Source organism: Leopardus geoffroyi, chromosome B4 (assembly GCF_018350155.1).
Source record: "Leopardus geoffroyi isolate Oge1 chromosome B4, O.geoffroyi_Oge1_pat1.0, whole genome shotgun sequence".
NCBI lineage: Eukaryota > Metazoa > Chordata > Mammalia > Carnivora > Felidae > Leopardus > Leopardus geoffroyi.
This window is the reverse complement of record NC_059341.1, coordinates 53,406,080-53,415,353: the sequence shown is the minus strand read 5'-3', so window position 1 is coordinate 53,415,353 and position 9,274 is coordinate 53,406,080. Positions and strand designations below refer to the sequence as shown.

At 39.5% G+C, this 9,274-nt stretch overlaps 1 long non-coding RNA gene across 1 annotated transcript; it reads right to left on the bottom strand.

The window, feature by feature from the left end:
* Positions 1-7,212: 7,212 nt before the first annotated feature.
* Positions 7,213-8,887, bottom strand: LOC123589947. Its single transcript, XR_006708524.1, has 2 exons — positions 8,799-8,887; positions 7,213-7,466 (listed from the first exon to the last, which is right to left on the bottom strand). It is a non-coding gene; the product is annotated as an uncharacterized LOC123589947 (long non-coding RNA).
* Between the last annotated feature and the right edge of the window lie 387 nt (positions 8,888-9,274).

The window sequence follows — 9,274 nt, the reverse complement described above, 5'->3', positions numbered from 1 at the left end:
CTGCCCCCGTTTAATTTCCAAAGAAATTAAGTAACAGCTTTCAAAATACAATTGTGAACTTGCATAGAAACACTAAAGGAAAATGCAAGGTGTGAGGACTGATGGTGACCCATGCAAAAGTTTTTAACAAAGCGTCAGACTGTCTGCAGCACAAACCACCAGGACAGTTACTTTACCCTCCGTGCCCTCTGTATCCATGTTGTCTGACACACAGCTGGCATTCCTACAACACGTTTGGATGTTGGTAACTGCTGGCTCCACCTTTTCTAAACAAACTGTCAAGGAAATCAGAGTGCTTTAGGCACAGGGGTTCCCAACCTTGTTCACTTTGTGGCACATGCAGAAAATGATAATATTTATTGTCACATCGGATTTAAAGGACAAAGCCCTTTGCAGACAAAGGTTTCAGGCACAGGGCCTGAGGAGATCATAATCTCAGGCACACCTCTAACTGGTGGCACTTTATCTGGGAATTTTTGAAACAGTTAATATTTGATGCACTAATAAAATATAAAGCCGCCTTCTGAAGGCTGTTAAAATAAACATGGGGTGAATCCCAAGGTCTCAGTAGCTTGCAGACTACCATGTTCACATTTCTTAGCCCTTCCTTCCAGCCACTTCCCCATAAATTCCCTCAGTTGGTCTCCAACTCAAATGCATGATTTTTATCTCGTTTTCACATTTGGAAATGAGACATACTCGGTATGATTTGTAGGATGGACATGATCATGGCCAGGCCTAGAATCCAAATCTTCCCTACCATACGTTGATGTGTTCTCCATCACATCAGTTATTCTCATTGATCATATTAGTAACTCATTAGTAACACCAGTAATTTCAGTAACTCCTCTACAACTGCAACTCTTCAAAGTGAATCATTATGTAATGATACAAGTGAGTGTGTGTGTGTGTGTGTGTGTATGTATATAGTTAGTCTCCTAAATAATGATAAATGATAAAATGTGTGTAGTCCATATGCTTTTCACTTAAGAGTCTCATATACGTACATATCTAAAGGTGATGTTCTGTATAGAAGTGAAGACTTAAGGCTTTCCTCGACACCCTTAATATCTCAACCTCAGAGGACAAGACTATTAAGAAGGAAGGAAATCACAGGCCATGATAGCAGAGCACATAGTACCTGAGTCAAATAAAAGAGCTGTGAATGCATTTATTGTACATCTATTTTCATACAAATAGCAAAATACTATAAATAGTATGAGTAGTGAGAGCTTTAAAAATGCTCATATTGGGGCGCCTGGGTGGCGCAGTCGGTTAAGCGTCCGACTTCAGCCAGGTCACGATCTCGTGGTCCGTGAGTTCGAGCCCCGTGTCGGGCTCTGGGCTGATGGCTCAGAGCCTGGAGCCTGTTTCCGATTCTGTGTCTCCCTCTCTCTCTGCCCCTCCCCCGTTCATGCTCTGTCTCTCTCTGTCCCAAAAATAAATAAATGTTGAAAAAAAAAATGCTCATATTACTGTTTTAAAGAGGCTTTATGTTTTTTTGTGAGTTTGCTTTTGTTTTAAGCAGAGTCCATGTCAGCATGTAGCCCAGTTCAGGGTCTGAACTCACGATCCCAAGATCAAGACCTGAGCTGAAATCAAGAGTCAGATGCTTAACCGACTGAGCCACCCAGGCGCCCCCTAAAGATTTTTTTTTAAATAAATTGTTCCACTTCTCTGCTTTAGTGCGATCAGCATGACAGGTTTAATTGAATCTTTCTGTGATGATTCAAACTTGTCTAGTGTCTCAGACTCATCATTAGGAATAGTAATTTTCAATTGTGTCTGCAGAAGTAAATGGTAGTAAGAGGATAGGGGTTGGACTGAATGTGAACTAATCTCTGAGCAGTAATAATTACTTTAAAAATAACCCTCATCTCAAAATATATGCAATATGTTAACAACAGCCTGGGAGTAATAAAGATTCACTCTTACGCCTTGTTTTTTGAGACCATTCACTTTAATTTTCAAATCCAAACAACAGATCTCTTCCACTGGACTCCGGACAGAGCCATACAATAATAAATCACAGAAACTAAATATTTTGATGTTGAGGCAAAGGTGAACAGAGAACACGTAATAGGGGAAGAGTTACCCCGATTTTCTGTTAACACCATCTTCAGGAATGAATGGCATTCCCTATTTATGTAGGTGCAGTAAAGAGCCTCTCTATCCAAAGAAGACATCAAGTACTTTTATAAAGAGGGACACATTTTACTAAAATTTAAAAGGAATATGTAATAACATTAAAAAAATCTACTTTGGGGGGAGAAGTAGAAGAAAAAAATACAGTGTCCATCAAATAAAGTACTGATAGATTGTCCAGGACTGAGCTCTTACTGACTCCCTGAGCAAATACCTCAGTTCTACAGCTGATACTGATATGCAGTCCACTTTAAAATGTTCGAATTTAAGGATCATTTGTGTTTTCAATTACAGCATATTTATAGAGAAAAATTTGATGGGTACCTGATAGAAATAATATGTAAGTATAGCCTATTTATTTTGATACTCCAATACCACTGAATTTTAAAGTTAGCTTTATTTTACCCTCAGAAGTTATAATAGCACCCAAACTATTACTTTTTGTGCATGTCATAAAAAGATGCGAGGAAAAAAATTATACATAGCTCAGAAACATCTTTGGTCTATAAATGTAATCCTCTTTTATAAATGAAATCCACCAGTGTTCCTAAAGGCTAATAAAATGTTTTGAGCCTCCTTATCATTTTGGAGGAAATCATAATTAACCAAATGTCTATACATATTATATCTCAGTAAAACAAAGGCAGGGAGAAGCCTTCTCTAACACTGAAATAAAATTTGCCTCTTCTCAAATATATTTCCCAATTCTGCTCTTGGGGAAATACAAAATAAGACTTTGTTAGTTTCCATACATGGCAGCCAGCATTCAAAATATTTGAAATCTTATGAAGCTTTATTTTCCCCAATAGATAGAGTGCCTGGGTGGCTCAGTTGTTTAAGCATCCAACTCCTGATTTCGGCTCAGGTCATGATCTCATGGTTCATGAGTTGGAGCCCTGTGTCAGGCTCTGTGCTGACACGTGGAGCCTACTTGGGATTCTCTCTCCCTCTCTCTCTGCTCCTACCCCACTTGTACTCTCACTCTCTCTCTCAAAAATAGATAAATAAACATTAGAGAGAGAGAGAGAGAGAGAGAGAGAGATTCCCAGTTTGTAGAACAGTTTATTGAGCAACATGGATTTTGGCCCTTCAGTATCTTTTGTACCTTTATACCTGCTTATCAGCAGCATTCTGGAATGCTCTAGGTCTGGTTTTGTGCTACAGAAGAGAAGAAAACTGTTGTATTACTTCCCATGATCATGGATGCATGTTTATATTAATGTAATTTAAAAATATGTTAACTGTGTTTTCCAGATACATTCATGTTGTTTTTGCTCATAGTTCATTTAAACTACCAGAATTTTAAAAGTAGACTGTAGCAAGAAATAGCCCTCTCATTATGTGTTATTATTCTTTCATTGTGCACTTTACTCAAAAACAAGGATCCCCTAGGTAAAGCAGCATTCCTAGTAAGGTGTGTTTAGAGCTTAACAAATGTATTTTTCAGAATACCAATCACTCAGTAATTAAAAGCAACAAACTACTGATCCACACAAAAACTTAGATAAATTTCCAGACACTTAAGCTGAATGAAAAAAGCCAACCCCCAATGTTGTATATTGTATGACCCTGTTTACATAACATTCTTCAAATTTAAACAAGTATAGAAATGGAGAACAGATTAATGGTTGGCAGAGGTTGGGAGCCAGGAGCAGGGATTGAGTGGTTAGGAAATATGTGTGGCTACAAAAGGTCACCTGGAGGGATCCTGGTGTTGCTGAATCTGTTTCGTATCTTGACTATATCAATGCCAATGTCCTGCTTGTGATATTGTACTATTGTTTTTCAAGATGTTATCACTGAGGGAAACTGAGTAAAGGGTATGTGAATTTGTTAATTATTTCTCACAACTACATGTAAATCTATAATATAAAAAGAAAACAAATTATATTTTGCATTATCTGTGATACTGCTAAAAAGAGAATTTCTATTACTTCTGCCTATGCTTAGGCAGATCATTTTTAAAAAATGTACTGGTTTTCTCTGTACTAGTCACACATTGAAATTCTTTTGATATTTGGTTAATTCTGTTATAAAATAATTGCTGGATATCATGTAAAGCAAAATAAATATATAACTAAAGAATATTAAAAATATAAAAATTTAGTATTTGGCTCTCATAGAGCAGTTTATCCTGAAAAGAAATACTTACAAGTACAGGCTTCCCCTGCAATCTGAAAGTAGAGTGTATCTATGTAAAGTTTTGTAAGCCCAAGTGGAGTCAAGCAAAGAAGCAATTACCATTAATCCATTGGGAAAATTTTGAGCATTCCCAGACCCCCAAAATAACCTCTCTGAGGCTTTGCTGATACTTTAAGACACATCTTGCTAATGGGTGCACAAATAAATCGAGATAAAGCACAAATGCCTACAGACACAGGTCAAAGTCATGGTGGCTTAATGCTGAGATGCTCAGCGTAGTTCTCAGGAAGAAGCTTGTTGGTACCACTCGTTGTTCAGAGTGTGCACGGCTTCTGTAACAGCTCGGCTCGCTGTCAAACACATGCTGAATGTTATTTGCACTTTTTGCCTCTTTTCATAAACGTCAAAATCCTCTTCGATTTCTTTCAGTTAGCAAAAACAGGTACCAATGTAGGTCTTTTGTAAAAGAAAAGTGGTATAGCATGAACTTTGGGGGAACTTCATTTAAATATAGTTTTAGTCTTTGCTTTTAAAGACTATTTATTAACATTGTTCACATGAAATGGGAGGAGAGAATGATAGCATCCTAACTGCTATAAATGAGGATAATTCATAATAAATATAAACAGAGACGCAGATATTTCGGGTCCCTTGGCTAAGGTACCCCACAATTCAGTCTGGATTCCTGATCTGTTGATACCATGATCCAGCAATTATATATTTTGTACCTTTAAGTAAATGTAGCTAAAGAATACTGGCACTTGACCAGTTATCCTTACATTTACATGTTATTTGTATTTGTAGCTGCATTGGATCCTACAGAATCTAGGGCTATTTATTATACTGTTATAGTGTCTCTTATATTCTTGCCTCCCTCAAAGCATTAGCCCCCAAAGGGCAATCTCACTTATGACTATGGCATGTCTGGTTGGCTTGAACACAATAAGTATGTTAAAAGCATAGCAAAAGTGTCAAAATACAGCATTTAAAAATAACTACCTGTAGAGACTGTAGAAAAGAAGTAATCAGTGTGCATAGGTAACTATTATGTACTCAAAAAGACTTAAATACAGAAAGCAATATGCTAGTCTACTATTTCTTCCATTAATATGGAGTTCAGAAAAGAAGACATCAGGGCTTCTCAATATAATCAATATCTCACATTCAGAGGCAGAGAGGGAAGTGCCATATTAGTTAATCTGAGCTGATGTCTGCCTGAAGCTGTGAGGCATTTTTTTCATTCTACATGAACCACAGTGCTATGGTAACTTTCCACAGAAATGGCAAATTACATAGGGAGCTTAGGCTCAATGATTTTCTTTAACAAAAATCTAGAAATGGGTCATTTTGAGCTCAGTAAGAATAGTAAGTGATGCATGGGAGAAAGCAAAGTGGTTCTTCTCACATCCCAAAAAAGGGGTGACTCTGAATAAATCTCAGAATGCACAAGTTTTCTCGGATAATCACTCTCCTCTCCTTGACCTAATCTTTATACTAATTTTTGTTTTTCTTTTTTTTTTTTACCCTAGTCCATTTCTTTTTTTTATTTTTTTTTTCAACGTTTATTTATTTTTTGGGGACAGAGAGAGACAGAGCATGAACGGGGGAGGGACAGAGAGAGAGGGAGACACAGAATCGGAAACAGGCTCCAGGCTCTGAGCCATCAGCCCAGAGCCTGACACGGGGCTCGAACTCACGGACCGCGAGATCGTGACCTGGCTGAAGTCGGACGCTTAACTGACTGCGCCACCCAGGCGCCCCTACCCTAGTCCATTTCTTATTAAGAATAAATTTTACATTCTTGCTCTGATTTTTGTAATCACAGTGTATTACATGTAAAGTTATAGGTGACATAGAACTAAGAGTTCAGGAAGTTACAGATGACACAGAGCTAAACGGGGTGAAGAAAAGCTTTCAGGTTATTCTAAATCAACACAATTATCATTCACTATGTATCTTTTTCCATTTACTATCCCAAAGATGAGTTATTCAAAGGACTGAACCAAAGCCCAGAACATACCTCAAATTACATTTCATCACCGTATATAAATACTGGAGTGGCTCCTTAAATTAACTCCTATTATATAAACTTACCAAGAAAGGGGATCTATCTCTCATCTACAAATACATTTACACTCCAATAAGAAACTTACTCAAACAGGTGTTTTGTTTTGCTACTCTGTAAAATAAGATTTGGGGATAAAATTTTGAATTAATCTATCTGCATGTTCTCCTATAGGAATGCTAACCATCTTCCTGAAATTTCCATGCATTTTCTTTTCTCTAGACTTTACCAAGAAGCCAATATTGCTACCCAACTGGAATCAGATTGTAGAACACAAGGATACATCCTTAACCTTATAAAAATGCCCCAGAATTTTTAATGAGCAGAGGTGGTCAGAAACTCAGTCTTACATCTCATCCAATGGATGGTTCTCCTGCAGCACAGTGCTCCATAACCCAGGGCTGGGAGCTGGCTCTGGACCACCTTGGGATGGAAGAGGGCCACCTACTGAATCACCGCCACCACATCCTGCATCTTCTTCCATCCAAGTCTTCCCTGGGCCCACCCCTGCTGAACTCCAGAGGTCTGAAGAGATCACAGCTTTAGAGCATTTCATTACAAATTTTAAATTTCCAGTCTCTGGTTTTCATATTGCATTTCAAGATCAACATCCTTATTAGTAGTAGTATATTTTTTACTTTAAAATTTTATAACACCTTTTCCACTGACAAATTCAAAGCAGGCTACTGAACCTCATTACCACACAGGCAGAAATCCTCACAGCACCTCTATGAAAGAGGTGTTAAATGAAAGAGGGGGGGAGGAGAGGGAGAGGGAGAGAGAGAGGTCACCATCACCTCCTCTTACAAAAGCCCAATCCTTAATAATTAATGAATGAAAAGACATCTTGAATCTAGTGGTCACTGGGAGTAATTGCCATATATTTTCTCAGCTGCCTCCAAATTAAAATGGTAATAATTTAACCAATATATTTGGGCCGACGGCTAAAATAAGTTCCCTCTTGCACCCAAGCAGTAGAGCTAAGTGGGATCTGAACAGACTACTCTCTGTTACCACTTGATTGCGGAAAACTCACACGTTGTACTCAGTAACTGAGCTCTTCAAGTCCTGCTCACTTTTACAGCTGTATTTCTCTGTCCTTATTGAAGAGGTCCTGAAAATTGGGAGGACACTGGTTATGTCTGCTCTGCTTTATTTCCTTTTCTCTGTCCCCAGGACTTCCTTATGTAAAGATTTTTGATGTCCAAATGATAACATGAAGGATAAAATAAAATAAGGGATACCTTGAGTGATAAAAGATTTAGACTCCAGCTATCAAATGCAATTAGGTACATACATGTATAGTTCATAGTATAGCCAGTGGTTCTTTACCTCATATCTATTATCACACACCAGTGTGACTTTTTTCTCCCATACTACCAAGCAAGCAGTTCTCAGACAACAGCGAGGCATCTACAATTCACTTCAGTTCTGACATTATCTACCCAGAGATAGTATCAGATCCCACAGGTTAAGGGGTCAGTCCTACAAGACTCCCCCATTCCCTTCCCCCCCACCAGTCTTCTGACTTTGAAGCCCTGTTTGTCACATGTGCTTCTGGTCAATCAGCTATAGATTAGCTGATTGATCCAATGACCTCCTCCTTGGGTTCTATTAATTTGCTGGAGCAGCTCACAGAACTCAGGGACACGCTTTACCTACAAGATTACGGGTCCATTAATTCGGGGCTCATGGGTGGCTCAGTGGGTTAAGCGTCAGACTTCGGCTCAGGTCATGATCTCGCAGTTTGTAGGTTCGTGCCCCGTGTTGGCCTCTGTGCAGACAGCTCAGAGCCTGGAGGCTACATTGGATTCGGTCTCCTCCTCTCTCTTTGCTCCTCCCCCAACCATGCTCTGTCTCCATCTCTCTCTCAAAAAATGAATAAACATTTAAATAAATAAATAAATAAATAATAAAAGGATGTAACTCAGGAACAGCCAGATAGAAGAGATGCATAGGGCAAAGTGTGGGGAAATGGTGCAGAGCTCCCATGTTCTCTGAGTATGCCAGTGTCCCTGAACTTCACACGCTCACTAACCTGGAAGCTCTCCAGTCTTTCTCCTTTTGCGTTTTTGTGGTGTCTTTATTCCATAGGCATGATTATAATCATTGGCCATTGGTGATTAATTAATTCAACCTCCAGCCCCTTTCCACTCCCTAGAGGTTGGGGATGGGGCTGAGAGTTCCAACCCTCAAAGCACCTGGTTGATTCTGCACCTATCCTTAGGTGCTTTCCGAGAGCTGTCTCATTAACATAACAAAAGAGACCTTTATCACTCTCATCACTGAGGAAATTCCATGAGCTTTAGGAGCTCTGTGCCATAAGAACAAATATGTCTTTCTTATTATAAACCACAAGATCATAGCCCCCTTTATAACAAATACTTTGTAGCATAAGTGTAACAGATGCTGTCACTTCTCTCCCATATCCCTTGGTTGTACACACCAGTGACTTCTGATTGCTGATCTCTGCCAGGGGACGTTTTCTGGTTGCAGCGAGCGCTAGTCTCACACACTGTGGCAGGCCAGAACATGCTAGCAGGATAGAATGGAGAATGACCTCATAAGGGCACAGACAATGGGGGAGGGAAGGGTGGCGGGGCAGAGCCTTCACTGCACCTAGAACTTTGGCTGCTATCCAGGCATATTGGGCATCCCATGCCAATAGAAGAGCGGGCAAAGAAAAGAGTTACTATAATGATTGACATGAGCTGATAGGGTTGTGCTGCATACTGGGAGCAGAGAGGAACATGGCTAGAACTCATGGAATTCACTGTGGAGCCTCCTGGTGCGTTCCATCTCAGGGGATAATCTGACATCTTCAAGACAATGCACCGAGGACCTAGGTCTGTGTTGCCCAACCAGGTGGGAGACGTAAGCCAGGACAAGTGCTGGCTGAAAGTGAGGAGACTCTAAAACAGG